This window comes from Salmo salar, chromosome ssa08, assembly GCF_905237065.1.
Source record: "Salmo salar chromosome ssa08, Ssal_v3.1, whole genome shotgun sequence".
In the NCBI taxonomy this organism is placed as follows: domain Eukaryota; kingdom Metazoa; phylum Chordata; class Actinopteri; order Salmoniformes; family Salmonidae; genus Salmo; species Salmo salar.
In genome coordinates this window covers 6,199,893-6,217,885 of record NC_059449.1, presented here as the reverse complement: position 1 = coordinate 6,217,885, position 17,993 = coordinate 6,199,893, and the positions used below count along the sequence as shown (strand labels likewise).

General features: G+C 43.1%; 1 protein-coding gene and 1 long non-coding RNA gene across 3 annotated transcripts in view; one reads left to right on the top strand and one right to left on the bottom strand.

The window, feature by feature from the left end:
• LOC106609937 (melatonin receptor type 1A-A) overlaps window positions 1-17,993 on the top strand; it is a 58,905-nt gene that overhangs the window by 16,495 nt on the left and 24,417 nt on the right. The window lies entirely within an intron of this gene.
• Window positions 11,030-14,866, bottom strand: LOC106609938 (uncharacterized). Of its 2 annotated transcripts, XR_001329797.2 has the most exons (10): window positions 14,777-14,866; window positions 13,965-14,361; window positions 13,665-13,768; window positions 13,458-13,557; window positions 13,160-13,309; window positions 12,095-12,202; window positions 11,805-11,985; window positions 11,593-11,696; window positions 11,384-11,491; window positions 11,030-11,224 (listed from the first exon to the last, which is right to left on the bottom strand). It is a non-coding gene; the product is annotated as an uncharacterized lncRNA (long non-coding RNA). The 2 variants fall into 2 exon arrangements; XR_001329798.2 differs by lacking the exon at window positions 14,777-14,866 and having other exon boundaries at window positions 11,612-11,696; window positions 13,965-14,743.

Here is a 17,993-nt window from a genome sequence, read left to right as displayed (position 1 = left end):
TTAAGAATTATAGATACAGAACTCCTCTATGCACTCGATATGTCCGATTTTAAAATAGCTTTTCGGTGAAAGCACATTTTGCAATATTCTCAGTAGATAGCCCGGCATCACAGGGCTAGCTATTTAGACACCCAGCAAGTTTAGCACTCACCAAAGTCAGATTTACTATAAGAAAAATGTTATCATCTTTGCTGTCTTCGTCAGAATGCACTCCCAGGACTTCTACTTCAATAACAAATGTTGGTTTGGTTCAAAATAATCCATAGTTATATCCAAACAGCGGCGTTTTGTTCGTGCGTTCAAGACACTATCCGAAAGGGTAAATAAGGGTGACGAGCATGGCGCAATTCGTGACAAAAAAATTCTAAATATTCCATTACCGTACTTCGAAGCATGTCAAACGCTGTTTAAAATCCATTTTTATGCCATTTTTCTCATAAAAATGCGATAATATTCCGACCGGGAATCTGCGTTTAGGTAAACAGACGAAAGAAAATAAAGCATTCGGTCGACTCGGGCACGTGCCTAAGCCCATAGTACTCTGATCGGCCACTTGCCAAAAGCGATAATGTGTTTCAGCCAGAGGCTGCCTCGATATCGTTCAGCTTTTTCCCGGGCTCTGAGAGCCTATGGGAGCCGTAGGAAGTGTCACGTTAGAGCAAAGATCCTCAGTCTTCAATAAAAAGAGCCAAGATGAAACACAACTTGTCAGACAGGCCACTTCCTGCATGGAATCTTCTCAGGTTTTGGCCTGCCATTTGAGTTCTGTTATACTCACAGACACCATTCAAACAGTTTTAGAAACTTTCGGGTGTTTTCTATCCAAAGCCAATAATTATATGCATATTCTAGTTACTGGGCAGGAGTAGTAACCAGATTAAATCTGGTACGTTTTTTATCCGGCCGTGTCAATACTGCCGCCTAGCCCTAACAGGTTAACCGGTTCCCATGCTTTTAAAATAACGGTTCTGTTCCGGAACAGAATAGTTTCACTTTCTTTCTTGGTTCAGATTCTGGTCCTAGAAAAATGTAGTTATTTTACGGTTTTCTGTTCTGTTTCCTGAACCGGTTCCAACCCTTCTGTCTGTGGATAAATTTACCCTGGAATCCTAGTATTCACCTAACACTGAAGGTGTAAAGGCTGGTTCTGTGAACCATGTTCACGTGACAAGTAACCTTGCCTGAGACTTGAAGACTTGCATTAGCGCTCAGAGATAATGCCTAGGCTTTAGCTCAGCGGGATAACACAGTCTTGTGGTGCACAGTTGACTCGGTTTCTAACCCAGAGATCCCATTTCAATATTGCTGCATGGTCATTTCTCTCTTTAAAGAATTTAAAGTCTTATCACACTGTCAACCTCAATGCAGTGCGGATTACAAGGGCGAAAGACATGAGACGAGTAGGTGTAATATTATTTAGCTCTTCTTTCCAGAAGGACTTCTAGAAGGACAGTGAGTGCATACATTTGTTGTATATGTGACCCAGCGGGATTCGAACCTACGGCCCTGGCGTTGCTAGAGCCAGGCTCCTATAACCTGAGACATAGAGGACCAGCGAAACCACGTAGCTGTGAACTGCCAAGATAAGCCATTTAACTTACCTGTCCTCGTCACACGATATGCCAATATTAAAATATAGGTTTTCCATAGCCACTACATTGAACTGACCAAGCGCTAATGGCTTGTATTGTTGAGGCCTTATGTGGTAACGTTGCATCCCAAATAGCACCCTATTCCCTACATAGTGCACTAATTTTAACCAGGGCCCATAGTAGTGCCCTATGTAGGGAATAGGGTGCCATTTGGGATGTAGACATTGTGTCAACGACCGCAGTTGTACTTCACAGTACTGTATGTGTCACTATGGTGACAGGGTCGTCCATGTACCAGAGGACATTGGTGTCAGCTTCTCCCATAGGGCGGTATACATTCCCTTGTATGGATGCACCTTAGGGACAAGTAAACACCCCCTCTGACTTCTCCTCCATTGTCATTGTCACATAGTGAGAAACTTTTGACTTGTTATAAACAGCTATAACAGCCCATGGCTCCTAGTAACAGCCTATATTTTCAGTAAATGCATTAATGAAGCCTTAATTAATGCATACATCATGATTTGCACTAAATGTAGAAATTGTGTAATAGTAGCAGATTGTGTTGGCAGATTTTCTAAGAATATTTATACCTCCAGTATGTGAACTGTATGTCACAAACTGCAAAGACATCTCTTGTATAATTTTATATATTTTTTTAGAATGTACCATTGACTTGCAAGAATGGAGGTTGGAACAGTAACTTTCCATTTGCTAACGCTAATGTGAAAGGGGGTGCAAATTGTTTTCCTTCCAAGCTGTATGATTTATTTTAACAGGCCATAAACAAACTCTTTGAAATTGTTCTCTACATTATTTAACCAATTTTAACCAGCCTTCCTGGCTGCTTAGCCCTTGTCCAAGCCAGCTAGTCCAGAGCCACCCCCGTGCACTCCGACAGCAATGAAATGGCACTTGAAAATTATGCAGTAGGAAATAAGATGATCTCAACCATAAAATACCCTCGGCCGAGCCGTAGTTTCTCAGAGGCCTTGAGCCGGTCAGAAAACACTTTTGGATGTGTTATGAATCCAATGGAGTGACTTCTGTGCTAATGTGGTGGTGAAGACAGCCTCGTGTTTTTCTATAATTGATATCACCTCTGGTATTTTAGGGGAAAAGATTGATAAGTAGGGCTGCTGAGAGGTCTTGGCGCATTTGGCGGTTGGAAGGTAGGTGCGGTTCACTGATATTTCTCCTCCGTCAGAAAGGGTGTGGCTTCCAATTTGAGTGAGCTGCGCTCTGTATCAAATGCCAAATCAGACCGTAGCAGCTTTGCTGTCGTTACCTCGTGGATTATTCTGCTGAGAGAGAAAGAGATGATGATGATGACAGATCATAGCTCTCTCGTCCCACTGCAGCAGACATATTGTGAGCAATAAGTTTGAAACACTGAATTGCAATAAAATAACAGTATCGCAATACATATAGAATTGTGCGAATCGCAATACATATCAAATCAAACTTAATTTGTCACATGCGATGAATACAACAACTGTAGACCTTACCTTGAATGCTTACTTACAAGCCCTTAACCAACAGTGCAGTTCAGTGTAAAGAAAATATTTACCAAATAAACTAAAGTAAAAAATGTAACACAATAACATAACAATAACGAGGCTATATACAGGAGGTACCAGTACCGAGTCAGTGTGCCTACAGGTTAGTTGAGGTAATTTGTACATGTAGGTAGGGGTGAAGTGACTGCATAGATAACAGCGAGTAGCAGCAGTGTACAAAACAAATGACCCCACCCCCCTCCCCCAATGTAAATAGTCCGGTGGCCATTTGATTAATTGTTCAGCAGTCTTGGCTTGGGGGTAGAAGCTGTTAAGGAGCCTTTTGGTCCTAGACTTGGCGCTCCGGTACCGCTTGCCGTGTGGTAGCAGAGAAAACAGTCTATGACTTGGGTGACTGGAGTCTCTGACAATTTTATGGGCTTTCCTCTGACATTGCCTACCCTCTGTAGCGCCTTGCGGTCAGATGCTGAGCAGTTGCCATACCAGGCGGTGATGCAACCGCTCAGGATGTTCTTGATAGTGCAGCTGTAGAACTGAGGATCTGGGGACCCATGCCTAATCTTTTCAGTATCCTGAGGGGGAATTTGTTTTGCCGTGCCCTCTTCTCGATTGTCTTGGCGTGTTTGAACCATGATAGTTTGTTGGTGATGTGGACACCAAGGAACTTGAAACTCTTGACCCGCTCCACTACAGCCCCATCGATGTTAACCTGTTAGGGCTAGGGGGCAGTATTTGCACGGCTGGATAAAAAAATGTACCCGATTTAATCTGGTTACTAATCCTACCCAGTAACTAGAATATGCATATACTTATTATATATCGATAGAAAACACTCTAAAGTTTCTAAAACTGTTTGAATGGTGTCTGTGAGTATAACAGAACTCATTTGGCAGGCAAAACCCTGAGACATTTTCTGACAGGAAGTGGATACCTGATGTGTTGTATTACCTTTAAACCTATGCCATTGAAAAACACAGGGGCTGAGGAATATTTTGGCACTTCCTATTGCTTCCACTAGATGTCACCAGCCTTTACAAAGTGTTTTGAGTCTTCTGGAGGGAGATCTGACCGAACAAGAGCCATGGAACGATGATGGCCCATTAGACACCTGGCGCGCGAGTTCATGTTGGGTACCCTCGTTCCAATACGTTATAAAAGAGTTCTGGTTAAAAAAGGCCCTAATGATTTATGCTATACAACGTTTGACATGTTTGAACGAACGTAAATATATTTTTTCCCCTCGTTCATGACGAGAAGTCCGGCTGGCTTAGATCATGTGCTAACAAGACGGAGATTTTTGGACATAAATGATGAGCTTTTTTGAACAAAACTACATTCGTTATGGACCTGTGATACCTGGAAGTGACATCTGATGAAGAGAATCAAAGGTAATGGATTATTTACATAGTATTTTCGATTTTAGATCTCCCCAACATGACGGCTGGTCTGTATCGCAACGCGTATTTTTCTGGGCGCAGTGCTCAGATTATTGCAAAGTGTGATTTCCCAGTAAGGTTATTTTTAAATCTGGCAAGTTGATTGCGTTCAAGAGATGTAAATCTATAATTCTTTAAATGACAATATAATATTTTACCAATGTTTTCTAATTTTAATTATTTAATTTGTGGTGCTGACTTGACTGCCGGTTATTGGAGGGAAACGATTTCCTCAACATCAATGCCATAGTAAAACGCTGTTTTTGGATATAAATATGAACTTGATAGAACTAAAAATGCATGCATTGTCTAACATAATGTCCTAGGAGTGTCATCTGATGGAGATTGTAAAAGGTTAGTGCATCATTTTAGCTGGTTTTATGGTTTTGGTGACCCTGTCTTTGACTTGACAAAACATTACACACAACTCTTGTAAATGTACTGTCCTAACATACTCTAAATTTATGCTTTCGCCGTAAAACCTTTTTGAAATCGTAAAACGTGGTTAGATTAAGGAGATGTTTATCTTTCAAAGGGTGTAAAATAGTTGTATGTTTGAAAAATTTGAATTTTGACATTTATTTGGATTCAAATTTGCCGCTCTTGAAATGCACCTGCTGTTGATGGAGTGCACCACGGGGGGGACGCTAGCATCCCACCTAGCCCATAGAGGTTAAGGACAGATAGTTCTTCAAGATGTTCAAATGTTCATAGATGACCAGCAGGCTCAGATAATAACCACAGTGGTTGTAGATGGTGCAACAGGTCAGTATCTCAGACTTAAATGTCAGTTGGATTTTCATAGACGAGCATCCAGGCTGTGAAGTGGGACTCCCATAGGGCAGCGCACAATTGGCCCAGTGTCGTCTGGGTTTGGCCGGTGTAAGCCGTCATTGTAAATAAGAATTTGTTCTTAACTGACTTGCCACGTTAAATGAGAGAGAAAGAGAAAAAGAGAAAGAGAGAGAAAGAGAGAGAGAGAAAGAAAGAGAGAGAAAGAAAGAGAGAGAGAATTAGCAGGTTGATGGAGTGCACCACGGGTGGGACGCTTGCGTCCCACCTAGCCCATAGAGGTTAATGGGGCCTGTTTGGCCCGCCATTTCCTATAGTCCACGATCCGCTCCTTTGTCTTGCTCACATTGAGGGAGAGGTTGTTGTCCTGGCACCACACTGCCAGTTCTGACCTCCCTATAGGATGTCTCATTGTTGCCAGTGATCAGGCGTACCACTGTTGTGTCGTCAGCAAACTTAATGATGGTGTTGGAGTCGTGTTTGGCCAGTCGTGGGTGAACAGGGAGTACAGGAGGGGACTAAGTACACACCTCTGAGGGGCCCCAGTGTTGAGGATCAGCGCGTCAGATGTGGTGTTGCCTACCCTTACATCCTGGGGGTGGCCTGTCAGGAAGTGCAAGATTCAGTTGCAAAGGGAGGTGTTTAGTCCCAGGGTCCTTACCTTAGTGATGAGCTTCGTGGGCACTATGGTGTTGAACGCTGAGTTGTAGTCAATGAACAGCATTCTCACATAGGTGTTCCTTTTGTTCTGGTGGTAAAGGGCAGTATGGAGTGCGATTGAGATTGCGTCATCTGTGTATGTATTGGGGCGTTATGCGAATTGGAGTGGGTCAGGGTATCCGGGAGGATGTTGTTGATGTGAGCCATAACCAGCCTTTCAAAGCACTTCATGGCTACCGACTTGAGTGCTACGGGGTGGTAACGATTTAGGCAGGTTACCTTGGCTTCCTTGGGCACAGGGACTATTGTGGTCTGCTTGAAACATAACAGACTCGGTCAGGGAGAGGTTGAAAATGTCAGTGAAGACACTTGCCAGTTGGTCCACGCATGCTTTGAGTACACGTCCTGGTAATTCGTCTGGCCCTGCGGCTTTGTGAATGTTGACCTGTTTAAAGGTTTCGCTCACATCGGCTACCGAGAGCATTATCACACAGTCATCCAGAACAGCTGGTGCTATTGTGCATACTTCAGTGTTGCTTGCCTCAAAGCGAGCATAAAAGGCATTTAGCTCGTCTGGTCAGCTCACATCTGGGTTTCCCTTTGTAGTCCGTAATAGAGCCGGTGTAGTAGGATTCAATCTTAATCCTGTATTAAAGCTTTGCTTGTTTGATGGTTCGTCTGAGGGCATAGCGGGATTTCTTATAAGCGTCTGGATTAGTTTCCCCCTCCTTGAAAGCAGCAGCTCTAGCCTTTAGCTTGATGCTGTTGTTGCCTGTAATCCATGGCTTCTGGTTGGGATATGTACGTACGGTCACTTTGGGGACAACGTCGTCGATGGACTTATTGATGAAGCCGATGACTGAAGTGGTATACTCCTCAATGCCATTGGATGAATCCCGGAACACATTCCAGTCTGTGCTAGCAAAACAGTCCTGTAGAGTAGCATTCGCAGCATCTGACCACTTCTGTATTGAGCGAGTCACTATTACTTCCTGCTTCGTTTTTGCTTGTAAGCAGGAATCAGGAGGAAAGAATTATGGTAAGATTGGAAGGCCGGGGAGAGCTTTGGAAGGCCGGGGAGAGCTTTGTGTGTGGAGTAAATGTGGTCTAGAGTTTTTTTTTCCCCCTCTGGTTGCACATGTGACATGCTGGTAGAAATGTGGTAAAACTGATTTAAGTTTGCCTGCATTAAAGTCCCCGGCCACTAGGAGCACCGCTTCTGGATGAACATTTTCTTGTTTGCTTATGGCCTTATACAGTTGGTTGAGTGAGGTCTTAGTGCCAGCATCAGTCTGTGGTGGTAAATAGATGGCTACGAATAATATAAACTCAGCAAAAAAGAAACGTCCTCTCACTGTCAACTGCGTTTATTTTCAGCAAACTTAACATCTGTAAATATGTGTATGAACATAAGATTCAAGAACTGAGACAAAAACTGAACAAGTTCCACAGATATGTGACTAACATAAATGGAATAATGTGTCCCTGAACAAAGGGGGGTCAAATTTAAAAGTAACAGTCAGCATCTGCTGTGGCCACCAGCTGCATTAAGTACTGCAGTGTATCTCCTCATCATGAACTGGACCAGATTTTCCAGTTCTTGCTGTGAGATGTTACCCCACTCTTCCACCAAGGCACCTGCAAGTTCCCGGACATTTCTGGGGTGGAATGGCCCTTGCCCTCACCCTCCGATCCAACAGGTCCCAGACGTGCTCAATGGGATTGAGATCCGGGCTCTTTGCTGGCCATGGCAGAACACTGACATTGCTGTCTTGTAGGAAATCATGCACAGAACGTGCAGTATGGCTGGTGGCATTGTCATGCTGGAGGGTCATGTCAGGATGAGCCTGCAGGAAGGGTACCACATGAGGGAGGAGGATGTCTTCCCTGTAATGCACAGCGTTGAGATTACCTGCAATGACAACAAGCTCAGTCCGATGATGCTGTGACACACCGCCCCAGACCATGACGGACCCTCCACCTCCAAATCGATCCCGCTCCAGAGTACTGGCCTCGGTGTAACGCACAGTCCTTCGATGATAAACACGAATCCGACCATCACCTCTAGTGAGACAAAACCGTTAGTCGTCAGTGAAGAGTAATTTTTGCCAGTCCTGTCTGGTCCAGCAACCATGGGTTTGTGCCCATCGGCGACGTTGTGCCTGGTGATGTCTGGTGAGGACCTGCCTTACAACAGGCCTACAAGCCCTCAGTCCAGCCTCTCTCAGCCTATTGAGGACAGTCTGAGCACTGATGGAGGGATTGTGCGTTCCTGGTGTAACTCGAACAGTTGTTGTTGCCATCCTGTACCTGTCCCGCAGGTGTGATGTTCGGATTTACCGATCCTGTGCAGGTGTTGTTACACATGGTCTGCCACTGCGAGGACGATCAGCTGTCCGTCCTGTCTCCCTGTAGCACTGTCTTAGGCGTCTCACAGTACGGACATTGCAGTTTATTGCCCTGGCCACATCTGCAGTCCTTATGCCTCCTTGCAGCTTGCCTAAGACACGTTCACGCAGATGAGCAGGGACCCTGGGCATCTTTCTTTTGGTGTTTTTCAGAGTCAGCAGAAAGGCCACTTTAGTGTCCTAAGTTTTCATAACTGTGACCTTAATTGCCTACCATCTGTAAGCTGTTAGTGTCTTCAAGACCGTTCCACAGATGCATGTTCATTAATTGTTTATGGTTCATTGAACATGGATGGGAAACATGTTTAAACCCTTTACTATGAAGATCTGTGAAGTTATTTGGATTTTTACGAATTATCTTTGAACGACAGGGACATTTCTTTTTTTGCTGAGTTTAGATGAGAACTCTCTTGGTAGATAGTGTGGTCTACAGCTTATCATAAGGTACTCTTCCTCAGGTGAGCAATACCTCTAGACTTCTTTAATTTTATACATCGCGCACAAGCTGTTATTGACAAAAAGAGACACACCCCCAACCCTCGTCTTACCAGACGTGGCTTCTTCTCTCTTCTGCCGGTGCATTGGTAGATTAATCGTAAGTCATCAATTTTTATTTTCCAATCATTGCATGTTAGCAAGTAGAACGGATGGCTGTGGAAGTTCTCGCTCGCCTACAAATTCTCAGAAGGCAGCCCGACCTGAGACCTCTTTTCCTCTGTCTTTTCTTCATGCAAATGACGGGGATTTGGGCCTGTTCCCGGGAAAGCACTATGTCCTTCTCGTCGGACTCATCAAAGGAAAAATCTTCCAGTTTGTGATGAGTAATCGCTGTTCTGTTGTCCAGAAGTTCTTTTTGATCATAAGAGACGGTAGCAGCAACATTATTTCTAAAATAAGTAAAAAAAAAAATAGGTTACAAACAACGCAAAAAAACTAACAAAATAGCACAGTTGGTTAGATTACATTGTCATATGCTGTCAACAGTTTCTAATTCCCTGTCCAAACTGTCCAAACTGTCATAACAATATTAACTTATCCAGTATTGACAGGGCAGAAGGCGTGGGAATAGAGTAAAATCATTTTGACTTGTAATTTTAAAAAACATTTTTACTAAGAATCCTGGTTATTTTACATTGTTTAGCTCTCAAAGTGAGTTTAGACTTCCACCCCTGGTTATCCATACCCTAAATCTTCCTTGCCTGTCTTGCCACAGAGACACTGATCTTTGGTTAGTTTAGCATTTTACCCACTAATGGTTAAGGTTAGGATTGGAAGCTGATTCTAGATCTGTACCTGGGGAAACTTCACCTTGGACCACTTTCATTTTACATTTTAGTCATTTAGCAGACGCTCTTATCCAGAGCGACTTACAGTAGTAAATACATACATTTCATTTCATGCATTTCTTTTTTTTGTACTGGCCCCCTGTGGGAATCGAACCCACAACCCTGGCATTGCACACACCATGCTCTACCAACTGAGCCACAGGGAAGGCGTAAACTTTCCTACAAAGGAATGCCTTCCTTTGGAAGAGAAGTCCCAGATGGCATCCCAAGCCGCGTCCTCAGAACATTTGCAGACCAGATGGCTGGAGTGTTTACGGACATATTCAATCTCTCAATATACCACTCTGTTGTCCCCAATTGCTTCAAGATATCCACAATTTTTCCTGTACCTAAGGAAGCGAACGTAATTTAACTAAATTACTAACTCCCCGTAGCACTCACTTCTGTCATCATGAAGTGCTTTGAGAGTCTAGTTAAGGATCATATCACCTTCACCTTACCCGACATCCTAGAGCCACTACAATTCGCATACCTCCCAAACAGATCCATGGATGATGCAATCGCCATTGCGCTGCACACTGCCCTATCCCACCTGACTGCAGCTCAACCTTCAACACCATAGTGCTCTCCAAGCTCATTACTAAGCTCAGGCCTGTCATGCCAAATAATGTCGCCCTGCCAAAAAGTGTCTGCGTCACAATGGGATTCGATAAACATTTAGCATCCGTTGCTATATCAACGGTATGATGACCTAATGATTCGAATTTTGGAGATCACTATAGCAGAAATGACATTCCTTTCAACAAGGCTGATTTCCGCGACAATTTCACTGTTTAGAGTTTAGTTTAGCTAATAAAATGAAAACATTACTTTGAACTGCTTTTGTGTACCTTGTTAACATCACAACATGAAATCCATGTCTTAAACGTTGCTATGTTTCGGAAATGGCAAAGAAAACGTGTAATCTGCTTGACACATTCAAGTTACTTACCTTACAGATTACGAAGGCAGCTAATTTCCACTTCATTCATATGCAAATCCGTTTGATTCATACACTGGCTTGTCTGGCTGTCATGTTTTTATTTTAAACTGCCCTTCCCTTATCTACACTGAAATAATATAATTTCACTAGTCCTCTATTATGATAAATTTTTTCTATCTCGCATAGCTCATTAGTACTCCATGGTGGTTGAATATATGTAGGTCCTAGTATACAACAATGAATAATGTGGAACAAATAAATACCATCAAAGGATAACTTACAATAATGAACACCTTGTGAAACAGCTGTGAACTAACCTGGCAATATTTTAGATTTTAATACATCAACTTTTATATTTTTTTGTACAATTGGGTCATTAATTTATTTTCAGATTTTTTTTCACACTCACATTGGCAATCATAGACTAAAATACTGAATTCTGGTTTGGGGAATATTGAGGAGGTGGTTGCTGTGTGGGTGGGAGGTTCTGCCTGTCACTTGTTCTCCACAGGCAGCCATGTCTGGGTGTTGGGCAGAACCCCTAGGTCCTGGAGAACAGGAGCAAAGTTAAAGGGAACAGGGTAGGAGACAGACGTAAACAAGCAAACACACAGGTTACACTTTACTGTGAGAAAATGTGATGGATTAGTGCATTGTTATAAATGGGAGATATGTACTTTTCAACACTTTTGGAAGGTATAGCCTACCTCAAGCTGGTCCCCCTCCGACTCCAAGCACAGAGAATCAGACTGATCCAAACTCACTGGTTCTGGTGAATGGGATACCTCCTCGAGGGGCTTGGACAGTCGATGGTCCTAAAGTCATTTGGAGAGGTAAATTGAAGAGCTTTATTTTTATAAGCTCAGCATAACTACCGTTTCTTGCTTCCTCAAATGTCAACCAAAGCTTAATATACTTTGTCCATTGGACTTCACCGAAGTGTATGGCGTCAGTGCTTTCAGTGGTCGACCATCAAACTCCTCCAACTGTAGAAGATTGTTGGCTTCCACCGAGGTAAACCTAGGAAGACAAAGAAAAATATCAGTGTTATAAGGAAGCTTAAACTAGCTTCAGGTTATTTTGTGTGCAAATGCAAATAGTTATGATCTGAGATTTTTTTATATTCACCTTAAAAGATGGTGACCCCAGCTAGGAGCGAAAGAGCAGCGAGGTTTTCCAGGTCTTGCCTTCCTTTTGTCCTTCTTCCAGACCAAGTAATTCGCCCAAATGTCATAGCAGTTGGTCTCTTTGATTCTGCTCCGATAGCTCTCCTTCTGTTTCTCCTGTGCCTTTCGAGGTTCAGTCTTATCTTGATTGATAACAGGAGTAAATGAAATTAGATTTCATATTACAAATACATTTCTTACATATCTCTTGGAGGGACAGAAAATAAATTAACAGCAGACAATCATTTTTACCTGGTCAAAAACATCCACATCCTTCTCAGTCCGTGCCTAAAGGTGGTCCTCGAAGGCGTTCTGATGTGGTTCGACAACTTCCACCACATCAGGTGGTGGTTCAGTGATCTGAAAGTATGTTATACAAACATAGCAACAGACAAACAGCAACACTAAGTCAATCACAAATTTGAAAGACCACAGTACAGTGGGGGGGGAAAGTATTTGATCCCCTGCTGATTTTGTACGTTTGCCCACTTACAAAGAAATGATCAGTCTATAATTTTAATGGTAGGTTTATATGAACAGTGAGAGACAGAATAACAACAAAAAAAATCCAGAAAAACGCATGTCAAAAATGTTATAAAATGATTTCCATTTTAACGAGGGAAATAAGTATTTGACCCCTCTGCAAAACATGACTTAGTACTTGGTGGGAAAACCCTTGTTGGCAATCACAGAGGTCAGACGTTTCTTGTAGTTGGCCACCAGGTTTGCACACATCTCAGGAGGGATTTTGTCCCACTCCTCTTTGCAGATCTTCTCCAAGTCATTAAGGTTTTGAGGCTGACGTTTGGCAACTCGAACCTTCAGCTCCCTCCACAGATTTTCTATGGGATTAAGGTCTGGAGGCTGGCTAGGCCACTCCAGGACCTTAATGTGCTTCTTCTTGAGCTACTCCTTTGTTGCCTTGGCCGTGTGTTTTGGGTCATTGTCATGCTGGAATACCCATCCACGACCCATTTTCAATGCCCTGGCTGAGGGAAGGAGGTTCTCACCCAAGATGTGACAGTACATGGCCCCGTCAAATGATGCGGTGAAGTTGTCCTGTCCCCTTAGCAGAAAAACACCCCCAAAGCATAATGTTTCCACCTCCATGTTTGACGGTGGAGATGGTGTTCTTGGGGTCATAGGCAGCATTCCTCCTCCTCCAAACACAGCGAGTTGTTCAAATAAACCTACCATTAAAATTATAGACTGATCCTTTTTTTTATCAGTGGGCAAACATACAAAATCAGCAGGGGATCAAATAATTTTCCCCCCCACTGTATATACAATAATTGTATATAAAATTGCATTGTTTACCTCAGTCAACAGCTGCGGCTCCTGTCCATACTCGGTGGATGCCTGGATGCTGTTGTTGTGTGCAAAGAGAATTACCTTCAGGTTGTTCTCTCACCCTTCCTGATACCAATCAAGGCAGTCTTGAAAGTCTGGTTGGTCCATTCATCAAACCTGGAGGAGGGGGTAGGAAAGTGATATCTATTTACAATGTAAGATATTGAAATTCGTCTGATTATGTACCATGGAAAAACTAAAACAAATTGTACAAAATAAATAAAACAAACCATTAGTGACAGAATATAACTTTTTACATCCGTACCTTGTTCCAGAATTCATGACCTAGGTCACTCATGATGACCTCAGGAGAGCCGTGGGTGTTGAAGATGTCCATCATAGCCTTGGAGGTGGCCAGTCTCGTCCTTGATGGGTATCATACAAAACGAAATCTATTTTTGGGTCCAAGCACCCTTTTTAATGGGTTACAGAAGGGAATTTAGAGTTAAGCACGTACTCTTCCTTTACTAACCTTAATGGGTATTGCCTCCACCCACTTGGTAAAGTGATCGGTCGCCGTCAGACACCAGCTGTTGCCATTCCTGGATTTCGTGAAGGGTCCGATGAGGTCCACCCCTAACATTTAAAGTGTTAGAGGGAAGATTACTTTATTCTTACCGGTATCTGTGTCATACAGTATGCAGATTTTCATATTTGTAAGGATACTGACACTCACACACACACATTCTATAATATTAAACTCTGCTGTGGTCAAATAAAGCAACCATTACTAAACAACTTATCAAGACAAAATTTGAATTGGGACACTTACCGATCATGTGCCAAGGTGAAACAACTTTGATAGGGCTTCTACTCTGGCGCCACATTCTTCGCCTTCTCAAACCTCTGGCAGGCTAGACAGGGTACTGACCTTCAAGCAATAAGTGACAAATTGAAACATTGGGGCTCTCTGATATGACATTTATTGAAATCATAATAATTTCAGATATAATAGAATGTGATTGATAAACAAAAGGTTATTTCACTTTCCCAGCTGTCCACCTCCTTGACAATTCCCCGTCAGAAGAAGCGTAGGTTGATTTTGGCAATCATGCTCTTCATTCCGAAATGGCCAGAATGCTTCTTGGTCAGTACAGCCTCTTTCTCCTTAGCAAAAATCACCTTCCTATATGGCTGGCCATCCTTCCCCAGTAGGTACATGTATTTGCCTAACAAGTTGGAAGAGATATACTCTAGTCTAAGTACATTTGTACTGCTGCCATTCGTTCTCTCTTTCTCTCTCTTCATCTCTCTCTCTGTCTTCCACTCTCTTCCCACCTCTCTCTACCCTCTCTCAATTTTATCCTTTCTTTCTTCCTCTCCCCCCTCTCTCTCTGTGTCTGTCTAGCGAAGACACCTAGTTTGGAATGACCATAATTGCTTACACCTATCCATTTGATTGATAAGGTTTAACTTATAGCTAGACACCTCATATGACAGACATATAACTGGAGTCAATGGAATGGTATCAACCACACCACGTGTTTGATACCATTCCATTTTCTCCATTCCATACTATTTGACCGACTGACTGGGTTCGAGCATCATCTAAAATCGATAATAACATTGTAAATATCCCCTTACCTTTGATTATCTCCATCAGAAGGCAGGCATCCCAGGTCCGGAACAAATGTGGTTTCTTTTGACAAAGTTCATAATTTATGTCCAAATAACACCAAGTACTTAGCGTTCATTATGCTCCCACAAAACGTGGTGGGGGGAGTGTAATTCACGCCGAAAAGCTAAAAAAAACCTAGTAAATAATCTATTTATGTTCGTTCAAACATGTCAAATGTTGTTTAGCATTAATCTTTTGGTCCATTTTTAACGTTAAACATCAGTAATATTTTCACACAACCTATCCTATGTCTAGATAAACAATGAAGACAAAACTCACGTTTCTCAGATTTATGCGCAGGCGCAAAAAAATGAAGTGATGACATGTCAACTTCCTTGGATTCTAATTTGCTCTCTGTTTATCATAGACGCTTCAAACAACTTTATAAAGATCGTTGACATCTAGTGGAAGCCGTAGGTGTTGCGAAATGAATCCTTTCTCACTATGGTATCTATAAAACAATGACACTAAATAGTACAGTCACAAAATTCACATTTTTTTTTTATCTATTTTTCACAGGTTTTTGCCTGCAATATGAGTTTTGTTATACTTACAGACACCATTCAAACTGTTTTAGAAAATTCAGAGTGTTTTCTATCCGAATGTGTTAATAATATGCATATCCTAGCTTCTGAGTTGGTGTAGGAGGCAGTTAAAAATGGGCACATATTTTTTTCAAAATGTCTCAATACTGCCCCCGAGCCCCAACAGGTTTTAAGAAAGTTTTGTGAATCTAGGCCCTGGACCTGTCTAGGCCCTAGACCTCTATACCGGAGTATATAGTTAATTACTTGCATCAGGTGTATTAGTACTGTCCTAGAACGCATACCCTGTGGTTCCCCCCAGGACCTTGATTCTAAAGCCCTGCTCATTACTCTAGAATCTGGAGGCACCTTTTGACTTCACACCATGCCATGTGAAGATTCAAAGGGGATTCAGCCCAGACTCCGTTGAGCTGTATCTACAGACTAAGAATGACTAATTCATAATTTATCTGGTTTAGCTCTCTCTGCACACTCCCAAACTGCAACGCTCAGCTCCGTCTCCCAAGTCTCTCCTGGTGGTGTGTGTGTGTGTGTGTGTGTGAGGCTGCTGTTTCCCTGGAACATTCTGCCCAATCCTGTTTGCTAAGTTTCTGCCTGCTGGTATGTTTCTAATCACCACCCAAGAGTTGTCTGTGTTTTCAAACGTTGAACTCTCTAAGACCTGAAGACTTGTGCTGTAGGTCCGTGAGGTAAAAGCTCAGCAGGCTAAAACACTGTTGTGGCATGCAGGATATTGGTGCTCGAACCCAGTCAGTCGGTCAAATAGGGGGGTATGTGCGTGAGTCAGTGTGTGGCTCTCTTTTCAGTTTGTGTGTGTGTGTGTATCTCTGTCGTGTGTATCTCTTTCTCCACTGTGTGTGTATTTCTGTCTCCACTATGTGTGTGTGTGTGTGTGTGTGTGTGTGTGTGTGTGTGTGTGTGTGTGTATCTCTCCAATGTGTATCTCTGTATCTCCACTGTGTGTGTGTGTATCTCTGTCTCCAGTGTGCATATCTCTGTCTCCAGTGTGTGTCTGTGTGTGTATCTCTTTCTCCAGTGTGTGTGTGTGTGTGTGTGTGTGTGTGTGGCCTCTCTCCAGTGTGTCTAAGCACTCTTCAATGTTTCACATTGTTCACAACAGTTCCAAGATGGCGTAGCAGTGCAGACGTGGTTTGACGTTCTCCCATGTACATTTTTGTATTTTGTCTTTTTTTGTATATATTTAAATCTCTTTTCAATCTCTTTTCCATTTTTAAATTAAATATACCTTCCGGTAACCCGCCTCACCCAATGTGATACGGATCCGCTATTTTTAGACCTTATAGCCAGAACCTCCATCAGGAGCCTGTCACGCCCTGACCTTAGAGATCTTATTAATTCTCTATGTTTGGTTAGGTCAGGGTGTGACTCGGGTGGGAATATCTATGTTTTCTATTTCTTTGTTTTTGAGCCAGTGTGGTTCCCAATAAGAGGCAGCTGTCTATCGTTGGCTCTGATTGGGAATCATACTTAGGCAGCCTGTTTTCCACCTGAGTTTTGTGGGAGGTTATTTTCTGTTTAGCGAATGTGCCTGACGGAACTGTGCGGTTTCCCTTTTGTTATTTTGTTTGAGTGTTTTTTGAAAATAAATGTCATGAACACTTACCACGCTGCGCTTTGGTCCACTTCTCTTTCCAACGACAACAGTTACAGAGCTAGCCATCAGAATCTAATCAGCTAATTAGCTATTTAGTCATCGTCAGCCACTGCTAGCGGCCTTTACCTTCTGCACAGACACCAGCCGCTTTTAGCCTGGATAATACTTGCTAGCCTGCCAGTATCAGACTGTTTTCTCCACTACAACACCGGATTCCTGCAGTAAGCCCTGGACCATTACTCCTGATCATCACAGCTAGCTAGCTGCCACCGAGTGGCCCAACCCCGAAGCTAGCTCTGAGCCAGGCCTGCTCAGTGATCACTGTTACACAGCTGATGCCTCCTCGACTCTAGCCCAACACGGCTAGAATCCACTACTCCAGCGGATCCTTGCCGTAAGCTCTGGACTTTTGCAACGGATCATCGCTGCTACTGAGTGGCTATAGCGGCTAATGCCCCTGTCCCGAAGCTAGCACCAGTTAGCCGCGAGCCAGACGCATCTCCCGGCTAGCAAACGAAATTACTACAACTACAATACCTCTTTCGCCAACTGGCCTGGACCCTTTGTCGACACGGCGCCCCGCCATACCACCACGACTGGTCTGCCGACGTAACTCCATCCGCTGTGCCCTCAACCGGACATCGGAGCAGACGCTTTTACTAGCTCCGACCTGCTAACGCTAGCAAGCGTGTCTCCCGCTTGCTAGCGTAGTAACAACTACCCCGGCTTCCCTGTTTGATCTATTGCTGTTCACTGGACCCTATGATCACTTGGCTACATAGCTGATGCCTGCTGGACTGTTCATTAATCACGGTACTCCATTTTGTTTATTTATTTTTTAAATATCTTTTTTTTTTTAATTCTGTCGGCCCCAGCCTCGAACTCAGGCCCTGTGTGTAGTTAACTGACCATCTCTGCCCATTCATCGCCATTTTACCTGTTGTCTTAGCTGATTAGCTGTTGTCTTACCCATTGTCTTAGCTAGCTCTCCCAATCAACACCTGTGATTGCTTTATGCTTTGC